Source organism: Arvicola amphibius, chromosome X, assembly GCF_903992535.2.
Source record: "Arvicola amphibius chromosome X, mArvAmp1.2, whole genome shotgun sequence".
Classification (NCBI taxonomy): domain Eukaryota; kingdom Metazoa; phylum Chordata; class Mammalia; order Rodentia; family Cricetidae; genus Arvicola; species Arvicola amphibius.
Window position 1 is genome coordinate 49,261,829 of NC_052065.1, and position 11,309 is coordinate 49,273,137.

At 34.3% G+C, this 11,309-nt stretch overlaps 1 non-coding gene and 1 pseudogene across 1 annotated transcript; one reads left to right on the top strand and one right to left on the bottom strand.

Annotated features, from left to right (window-relative positions):
• Positions 1 to 444: 444 nt before the first annotated feature.
• LOC119805608 lies at positions 445 to 551 on the top strand. The gene has a single exon (XR_005283930.1). It is a non-coding gene; the product is annotated as a U6 spliceosomal RNA (small nuclear RNA).
• Positions 552 to 2,460: 1,909 nt separating this feature from the next.
• Positions 2,461 to 3,372, bottom strand: LOC119805240 (annotated as a pseudogene).
• Between the last annotated feature and the right edge of the window lie 7,937 nt (positions 3,373 to 11,309).

Consider the following 11,309-nt stretch of genomic DNA (forward strand, 5'->3'; position numbering starts at 1 on the left):
TATTACTTCTTTTAGTTCTCCTGGTCAATTTTTCTTTTACTTTCAAGTCATATGTACATAAATTATTTTATATATCTATATAAAGTATAATACCCACAAGTGAAACAAAATGTGATGTTTATTCTTGTGAGATTGATTTAATAACAATTGCATATACTTACATAATATGATTCTTCCTTATGGCTAAAATTTATATAGATGTATATATATATATGTATATACGTATATATATATATACATATATATAAAACAATTATATTAATTTTTTTCATCCATTTTTATACTGATAGGTATTCTTTTTAAGGCTTCCCTATCCTGAATAATGTTGCAATATACCTAGATGTGCTAGTACCTCTATGATGCATTAACATGAAGTCATTAAAACAAACTAGTCAGCAAATGACTCAATGAAATGAGAAGCTATTTCTTAAAACATAAAGTATGGTGCTCGCTTCAGCATCACATATACTAAAATCAGAATGATGTAAAGAAGGCTAGTATGGTCTCTGAACAAAGATGACACATAAATTTTTGAAGTGTTCTATAGTTTTTCCAAGAATAGTCCCAGTGAAGTCCCAGCATCAATAGTGTAGCAGAAACCAGAGGCCTCAAACCAGACCAATGACTCTTTGCAACTAACGCTTGCACACAAAGACATATGGGTAAAAGAGGATAATGCATGATTCACTATGTCACACTACAGCTTTCATGATGAGTCTTTCCTTTTTTTCTTTTTTTCTCTTAAATTTTATTTTATTTTATTTTGTGTGTGGAAGTTTACAATGGCAATGAGGGAATATGAAGGGACAAGAAATAATTGGAATTGGGATGCATGATGTAAAACAAAAAGGATAAGTAAAAAGAAAGTTAAAAAAGCACCAAGTTTGTACAAATGGGCAATTAATATGTGAAAAATGTCCAACATCAATAATTATCAAAGAAATCCAAATTAAAATGATATTGCAATTCTATCTCATTCTATACATAATGACAGTCATTAAGAAACCAATTAAGTAATAGTGAGGATTTGAACAAAAGGAAACCTTATGCACAGCTGGTAGGATGTAAACTAGTACATTCATTATGGAAATCAGTAGGGACACTCTTCATAAGACTAAAACAGTATCACATGAATATATCACATGATCCAGCAACATTAATCCTGGCATTTTCCCAGTAATCATTTTTTCTTTTTTTCAGGTTCAATTTTTTATAGGATATAATATAGAATTGTAGCTCATTGGTTCAAAACAAATAATTCAAGGTTTGAAAATTAAGTCAATAAAGTGCTGTTCAAACTATTTCCTGTACTGACTCCTATTGCTAAGAAAACCATTATTCAGTTTTTGAACATTGATTTCAAGTACCCTTTCCTTTATTTTCTTAACTTAATAATCCAAAAATCATTTCTTAATTGGCTTACAAAGAAAGTTCTTTCTCTTCCCTTCCATTGCTAGAATGGTAGTAAAAATATTTCCCACTTAAGACAAGGAAAATTCAAAACATTAATTTCTGCGATATCTCAGGTTTGAAGAGTTATTTTTTACTGGTGAATTGAGTTGGATCCATGAAACTCATGGAAAGGTAGAAGGGGAGAACCCACTCCACAGAAGTTGGTCTATGATTTTCTCAAGCTAATATATACACAAAATCCATCTCTCTTTCTCTTTCTGTGGTGCAGAGAATTGTCTGTATTCTGTCAATCATGTTTTAAATAAACGCTGAATGGCCAGTAGCGAGGCAGGAAGTATAGGCAGGACAACCAGACAGGAAGTAGAGGTGGGGCAATGATTACAGGAGTATTCTAAAAAGAAGGAAGCTCTTCCCACAGTACTGTACAGACACCGAAGGAGCAGGATGCGACCTGCCCTAAAGAAAAAGGTACTGAGCCATGTGGCTAACATAGATAAGAATAATGGGCTAATATAAATTATAAGAGTTAATAAAAAGCCTGAGCTAATGGACCAATAAGTTTATAACTGATGTAGACCTCTCCATGTGATTTTCCTTGGGACTTAACAAATGTGGGAACTGGGCAGGACAGAAACCCCAACAATCAGGCCCTCATGTTACATTTCTGTGTGTTTTTTCACACACAATAATAATAATAAATAATATTTTGAAAGAACGAAGCATAATGATACATATATGAAAAGTATAATATATCTATATGAAAATTGTTATATGTAATAGAAAAATAATACTTTGTATTCTGGTAAAAATTAATTTAACATATAGTAAGTTTTTTTATGTGGAAAGTATTTTTATTATATTAAAATATGTCCTGAGCAGCAATTATTTACATGGAGAGTTTAAAAAAACTGACTTGTGATTATTTGCCTTGTCCTCAATTAGAGGCATGATTACACACATTCCTAGTAGTTTCTGAAGCAGATCTGTCAATCTGTTCTCATCCCATCACAGAAAAAAGTACAGGATGGACAGAGTTCTCTTCTGAACTTACATCTTTAGAATGGTTCGAATGCTTTTCCCAAAGTACATCAGGTGAAAGCCTCTGTTAATTTGGTCGAATGATAGAATGTCAGTTACACATTCGTCAACTTTTATCTCTTTTGACATCTATTCAGATACCAACTTTGGGACACTCTTTACACTCTTCCATCCTCCAAAGGAGTGCCTTTCCACATGCATCCTGTCACCAGCTGGAACTGGTGAGTGGCGATTTCTTCACCTGAAGCAGCTATGCCAACCACCACACTGACTCCCCAGCCTTTGTGCGCCACCTTGAGGGCTGCTCTCATGACCTTCACGTTGCTGATACACTCGAAAGAGTAATCTACTCCCCCATCTGTCATCTAAGTGAATACTTCCTGGATGGGTTTACTGAAATCCTGGGGGTTAGTACATTCAGAGGCTACAAATTCTTTGGCCTTTGCGAATTTATCTTTATTGATGTCAGTCCCAATGATCCGGGATGCACCAGCTATTTTACAGCCCATGATCACTGCCAATCCAACTCATCCCAGGCCAAAGATGCACAGGTAGAACCAGGCACTTGGCAGTGTTCACAGCAGCACCATAGCCAGTTGAAGTGCCACACCAGAGAAGGCAGACTTTATCCAAAGGTGCTGAAGGATCAATTTTAGTAACGGAGAGGTCAGCCACAACTGTGTATTCAGAAAATGTGCTGGTTCCCATGAAATGAAAAATAGACTTTCCTTTGCAGGTAAATCTGCTAGTGCCATCTGGCATTAATCCTTTCCTCTGAGTGACTCATATCTTCTGGCAAAGGTTTGTTTTAGGATTCAGACAAAATTTGCATTCTCCACACTGTGGGATGTAAAGTGGGATGACAGTGTCACCTGCCTTCACCTTAGTGACCCCTTCACCCATGCTTTCCATAATCCCAGCGCCTTCATGTCCCAAGATCACTGGGAAACACCCCTCAGGATCAGCTCCACTCAGGGCAAATGGCGGTGGCGATGATCTTAATTCAAACTTCACGAGCCTTGGGAGGGGCTACTTCGATTTCTTCTATGGAGAGAGTCTTGCCAGCCTCCCAGGCGACTGCAGCCTCGCATCTGATCACCTGATTCACCATGTCCACAAGTCGGGGTTCCTGAGCTGAATGTCAAGCAGCAAGTCTAGATGATCCCGGGTATGGGCTGGTTGTGGGTGAGGGACGGGGCTGAGTGCGGGGACAGAGCTATGATGCAGAGGCGGTGTGCGTAGGGGGAAGGGATCTGTGTGTGTGTGTGTGTGTGTGTGTGTGTGTGTGTGTGTTTTGCTGTTGTTGTTTGCTTGTTTTTTTTTTAAGTGTATAGCCCAGGCTGGCCTCGAACTTGTGATCCTCCTTCCTCTGCCTTCTTCAGCAAATCCTACCGCCATGTGCCACCAAAACTGGTACTAAAATATTTTTTTAAAAAAACCAAAAAGCAAAAGTTATTGAATTAATCCTGTTTCTAACATATTTATAGAACTTAAAATAGTATAAATCTAAGTAGTTTTCATAAATTCAAGAAGCATTAGAAAACCTCTCTTTGAAATAGTATCTTCCTATATAGCCATTCGGGCCTTGAACTCAAGACATGGTCTCCTCTCCTAAGTACCTGGTCAAATGTTACTATCTTTAGTTGTACATTGATGCACACTTCATGCATATCTTCTGTGCAATTTAATTGTGTTCACAGCAGCAACTTTGTTTTGCATGTGAAAAAGCTGGAATAACATACCTTCAACATGATGGTTGTAAGAAACCAAATCTGAATGAGGATCAGATAATCATATGAAAAAATGCTTATTTTAATTTTTTCTCTGTTTATGATACTTCATATCTTTTACCTAAAAACCATGAGTAATTTCAGATGAATACTGAGTGTGTCATATCATCATTAGTCTCATGAGAGCATGCTTTCTTTGACCTTGCAAGTGAGAGGTGAGTATGATTTTTGTAGAAAAAAGTTAAGAATTTACTGAAGTTAAGCTTGATATATCAATTGGCAAAAGATAAAACTTCACTTGTTCTTCAAAGAGATGGAAAGTGAACTAAAATAGAATGTCTACAGAGGTAACTTTTTTTTACTTTTTCCATTGGTTTTGGGCTTAAGCGCTCCACCTGGAATACAGCTGCTAGCAGGACACTCTGATGAATGGGAAGATGAGTGTTAGGTGGTTCAGAGTAAATAATTAGGAAAGCAAAATTATTTTCATAGTCTTTGTTTGGTGTATGGTAATAATGAGATTTCTGTTCTCTATCATTTGAAAAGATTATTAGATTTCTTGGAGCAACTTTCATGTGCATTTATTTTTCTTTGTCTTAGCCTTTCCAAAAAGGTAAAATCCTATAATTCTCAGAAGCAGTTTGCATTTATTTTATTGTGTATTTCCTTTTTTCTTATGAAAACAAGTTTTATCTGTAAAATTATTTAATTGAGGCTGGAGATATAGCTTAGTGGGTAAGACAGCTTGTTGCTCCTCCAAAGGACATAAGTTTGATTCTCAGTTCCCATGTGGGGGCTAACAACTGTCTCTAACTCCATTTCCAGAGTACTGGACACCCTTTTCTGGCCTCTGGGGAGTACCAGTCATGCACATAATGCACAAACATACATGCAGACAAAACACAAATGTATACAAAGTAAAATTAAATAAACTTTTAAACTCAATATTAGATTATTTAATTGGAGCAGGATAGATTATTCAGTGCTTAACAGTACTGGTTCTCTTGCAGAGGATCTGGATTCTGCTCACAGTACCTACAGGCTGCTTACAATCTCTGTTACTCCAATTTCGAGTTATTCGATGCTCTCTTCTGGTCTCTTCAGGCAATGCACATATGTGGTATATACAAATTCATGCAGGCAAAACAGCCATACACTTAAATAAGTCTTAAAAATTATTTAATCATTTCTTCCTTGGACTAGATATGATTCCCTAGATGCAAAAGTCTTGTAAGGATTCCAGAGGAGAGAGAGATGAACCCAAGAAGCCCAAACAAAGAAATAGGAAAAATGAAATGAGAAAATGAGAAATCCAGTAATATACTAAAAGAGGATTGCTGTTATGAGCCTTTGAAAATACATTCAACAAGAGTATCTCTAAGGATTGTGCAGACTAAAGCTCAGAAAAGCCCCAGTGAAGACAAGGAAAGCAGGCACATTCATTTTCATCATTTCCATTCATCACTGGCTATGGGATATCCTGGATTAATCCTTAGAATTTCTTAAGTTCTCTGATTGTGGAACTAACAAGAGGTCCCTGTACTATAGAAAGTCCATATAAAAGCAAAAAAGTAAACTCTACAGGTGAAGATTGGACACTGTGCAGACACCATCTCAAATAGCACAAGTAAGAACAAGCCCTAGAAGAGATGTTTTAGCAGATCAGTGGTATGTGCTGAATTATTTATGCATATACTAAAGAATTATTTTCTTGTAACCTTTCATGAGCTAAGCATTAGTAAACTAACATGGTTTTAAGTTAAAAAGTCAGAAATCTGGTCTCCATTATGTATGTTTTCTATTTAAGTTATCACACAAAATGATCTTCAATATTCTATGTCTTTCTCTGGAATAATTTTAGGCTTTATCTGCTGTCTCTATCCTAGTTTAAACTGTCACCACAATTTTACATAAATTGTGATTACTGAAACAATCACTCTACTGGCTTTTCTTGGACCTTCACACTTCTTAAAACCATTTAATGATTCTCCAGGGATTTTAGAATAAATTTCAAAATCATGATCATCTTCCCAAAATCATGGTAACTCCTATTTCCAGAATCCCATTTCTCCTTTCTTCTCACAGGAACATGTGGTTTATCAATGCATGTCAACAAGCTTTGTTTCTCCATCTAACTAGGTTACATACAGCCTCCTGCAGTACACATACTCATCATTTAAAATAAGTTTCCTTAGTATTCATTCCTGTTTGTCTGTAGTCAATTGGAGGCCTGCTCTTTTTTGCAAAGGAAATAGAGGTAGAGTGTATCTGGAGGAGAGGGGAGGTATGTGGGAGCTAGAAAGAATGGAAGGAATGCAAACTGTGGTTATCATGATATTGTATGATAGAAGAATATTTTTGGTAAAATATTTCCATTTCTGAGCAGAAATTTCTGCAAATGTACTTTATTTTCTAACTCCTGCTGTCTGATTTTATATTTCTCAATATCAATTGCCCCCATATAAATCTCTCTATCATCCATGTTTGTTTCTTGAAATTAGCTTTTCATATCCTTAAGATAATATATTATGACATAATATTGTGGTTATTCTATTGTCTATCTATAAAACTAATCCATGAACTCACTGAAGACAAACCTTAGTGTATTTCAAACCATTTTCCATGCCCGTGAATCTGAAATTATGTAATTTTCAATAATGCTGAAGGAATGGGCATTAACAAAAGAAGACAATGTCTATTGACTTCAGTGATCCCACAGACTAAGTAAGGGTGTGTTTCCCTAAGGATCCTGCAGTCTGATGGCCTTATACTTTTGAAAATTTAATTACATGCCAGATCAGTATATGCAATAACCATAAGTGTCTCCCTGTTGAGTTTATGTGACCTTAGAAAGCAAGATTGAGTCTGAAATATTCATGATAAAACAAATTTCCTTGGTCGCAGCTGTAGGCTTCATTCTGGGTAATTATGGCCCTAATTTCTTCCAATAATTCCTGCTGAGTCTCTCTAAAACCTTCCATGTCTTCAGGCTCCAAGTCTTTGAATCTGATAAAAGTCTTGGATTTAGCTTGCAGAAGTCCTAGTGGTTTAGTATTCTATGATCTTCTCCAATTCATTCTGTAGAAACTTATAATGCAGGCTTAAAAAGGCAATGAGACAGCTGGAAAAAGGTTCCTTTCACTCTGCCTTTATTTAGCAGTTCCTTCATAACGTAAGAAAATAGCATCATTTTCATGATTCATCATCTTGTTGCCTCCATAATAGTATCAAAAGGAAGTGAGATGTCAGTGAATTTATAGCAATAAAGTTTGTTATCAGGAGCGATGCAAGTTCTTTTATTTGATTTGTGAGTAAAAGATGTTTTAAATGAGAAGACTACTCCAATTTTTCAAATCTGTCAAGGCTAACTCAAGAATTAATGAAAGAGTTTACCACACTGACAGATTATTTTCCCTTGATCAAACTTTAGACAGGCTGCTCTGAGCCCTCTGTTCAACTAGGCCTTACTGTTCTTGTTTCCTGTCTTTGGTTTTTCTAGTTCAGTTGTAACAAGAGTTGTTGTTCTAACACTTGCATTAAAATCCCCTTACTTTTGATGCCTCCTGTACAATATTTGTAAAACAGGCCCTCATCCCTGCGGCTTCTTAACTATACATTTCTGGTTTCCCTGTGTTTACACAAAGTCCAATGTCTCTCCCACCTGTTGCAGTTTAAAACTTACTGAAATAGTGACAAATAAAATTACTTTTCCCCACCATTTTAGCATATTTTGTATTTTTAGTATTAAATTTCTGGCCATTTTACCTACAAATTTTAAAATATCTACTTTTATAAAAAATTAAATCTAAATCATTAAACTAAGCTTTTATTTTTCCCACCAAAGTATCCATCCAAACAGTGTATTAAAGTCATATGCAGCATAATTTACTCAGTTTGCCACAGTGGTATTGCTAATAACTAACTCTTTCATGGTATCTCTTATTCTCTAGGTCTTTCTTGATGTTACTCCTCCTTCCTAAAACATTCTTTCACCTCTTGTTACAAGGCCAACACTACCTCTGTGGCTGCAACTTAGCCTTCCTTTGTCAGCAATGTCAACCAATAGTATTTTCTTTCTTCTCTAACCTCTGATCATTATAAATGTATTTAACTGTAAATAATTAGCAGATGTACAATTATATCTTCATTTAGTAGTTTCTTAACTTTTTGCATTTTCAATAGGGCAGCCCTGTACTTACTTGTACTGAAATGGAAATGGAAATTTATGTTAGTGAATGTTTTTGCAATAAGTTTCTTATGGAATTATTATGTGGGCAAAAGTTAGTAAAAAATAGACATAATAATAATATATGGTGTAAATTATGTATTATATGTAGTTAAAATAAACCAAAAGTGGCATACCTCTATGCTCACTAACCACAATAGAATGTAGACTTTCATAAAGTTTGCAAAGCTTGCAGATGAACATTTCATATCACTAGTATTTGAGAAACTTAAATTTAATAGCACACCTTTTAAATTCAATACATACATATACTGCTTGTCCAGGTCAGTAGGCATTTTCCCTCCTCCATCTCATGTGCAGTCTATTATACTACCAGTCTATGGAAGCATCTCTCTGAGAAAAACAGGGTGATTACTTTCTGAATAACTGGAAGCACCTTTTCTTCTTTTCATCTTGATGCTATTCACATGTTCCAGACTCAATTTTTCTGAAAGAGGAATGACATGCAGATCATAAACAGCTCTCTTTTCTGGAATATTTACTTTTAGGTTCCCTAGGGGAGATTACACATCTAAATGACTTGATGAGTCATTCTCACTAATAAAGGTAGGTTTGTAAAAAGCTAACCAAGTTTAGAAATTCACAAATATGCACAGTTTAAAAATTAAAAAGAACATCATTTCATTTTTGTCCTTTCACTGTAAATATGTTCTTCCAGCAAAATTAAACACAGACTAGTCTAGACTAGCATGTAAGACTGTCATATACTTCCAAAGAAAATGCATACAGTATTTTGTGATGTAAAAGACTGAAACATTTATAAAATTTCATGGTTTTTTCATCATCTCTCCAATTACAAGGTTGGAGCTGTAACTCAGAATTACTTGTATGAAAGTGTCCACATAACTGTGCATGTGTTGTGTTTTATATTCTGAGCTTATTCAAATATTTCTTCAATAAAATAGTAAAATGCCTTAGAATACATTTTTCCTTATACAAAGGAACTCGCCCATGATGTGAGTTTACATCTATCTGACTTCTAAAATAAAGAACTTAGAAAGAAAAATGAAATGAAAAATGTTTCACTTTCTGCCACAGCTAATATATTCATCAAGTAAGTAAAATTTCTACCACTAAAGAGATGGACAGCAAAGACAGGCAATGGTGGTACATACCTTTAATCCCAGCACATAGTAGGGAGAGGCAGGGAGATCTCTGTGAGTTTGAGCCCAGCCTGGTCTACAAGAACTAGTTTCAGGACAGGTTCAAAAGCTACAAAGAAACCCTGTCTTGAAAAAATAAAGAGCTGGGCAGCCTTGTCCTAATGAAACATTAACCCCAATGCATGAGAAATACTATACTCTGTCCTCAACAGCACAATATAGCTCAAGATGGATACATGAAGTCACAAGTAGTAAAAAGCTTGTATATTAGACTCTTCAGACTCTTGTATACCTTTGATAATAATTTACTTATACATTAGTCTCAGAAAAATAATAAAAACAATGGTTACTAATAAAAATACTAGCTATAATATATTGAAACTATAGCAATATGTTAACAAAAGTTTATTAAGCAGCTAATGATATCACATGGACATGTAAGATGAAATGCTGATTCACATCTTTGGCAGAATAGGGCAGAAAGGCACAAGATATCTTCTCAACACTGTATCAAAATTATGATATTTTTACTTCTGGATTTTTCTATTTAATAATTTTAGGAAGTGACTTGCTACGGGAAAGCAGAAAGATATAAAGAGGACTATGGTATTTTACAGTTAAGTAATAACCTAACTGTTCCTAGATTTATAAAAATCTCACTAGTATATATTTTTATTCAAGTATTCACCCAAAAAACTTGCAAAATAAACCATTGTAGTAGCACCAATAAACAACCTTTAAAAATTAAAAATGTTTTAAAAAATGCATCATTACCAATGTTATTTTATATATTGTACATGTTATTTTTTATAAAATATTTTATAATTTATATATTGTACATTTAATACTACATTTTATTGAAACATTTCTTTGAGACATGAACTAAGGATATGGTATTGTAGATTTTATTTTACATATTATTGATGTCATTGTTGCTCTTGCATGGCAAAAGTAATTTTCACATAAAAATGATTTGGGATAATGCTCTTGTATACTGCAAAGATTTTTTCACTTGTACTGGTTTAATAAAACACTGATTGGAGTTATGGAGGGTTGTGTGCCGCCATGTTTGTGGTGGGAATTGAATCCTCGTCCTCTGTAAGAAAAGAAAGTACTGTTAGCTGCTAACCTCTCTTCCAGCTCACCAGTTCTTAACTGTTAAATTATATCTTCAGTTTCAACAATATACGTCTTAATGTGAGATAGAATTCATGGAATCTAGAATAATCCCCCTCTCATATTCATATATATACATATATATATATATATATATATATATATATATATACACACATACATATATATACACACACACATACAGTCTTTGGATTCTAACAAATTATCATTGGCTAAGATTATAGACAAAGTTAAATCATATTTCAATTTTATTTCTTCACTCTATAACTCTATAATAAATCAGTGGTTGGAAGCTCATTAGTTCACTATATTTGATTTTCCTTGTAGAACTTGGCTATTTTGATGTTGACAGAGGTGTTTATGGAGCTTCACAACTAATTCTTAGCAGGCAATTTATAACCTAGAAAAGAGAATGCTAGCCAGACTTTGAATGTTGTTTATTTTATTGCATATAGCTGATTTAAAATATTTAATTTCCTCTAATATAAGTGACATGAAGAAGTGCCATGACTGTTATAAAAAATGGGCAATTATACTAATGTTTTTAAAAGTTTATTAGAAAAAAGTTTGAGAAGATAAAAGGGTGCTTCCTACATACAAAATGAAATCATGCTTCAGACATGATATTTAAATATTCATAAA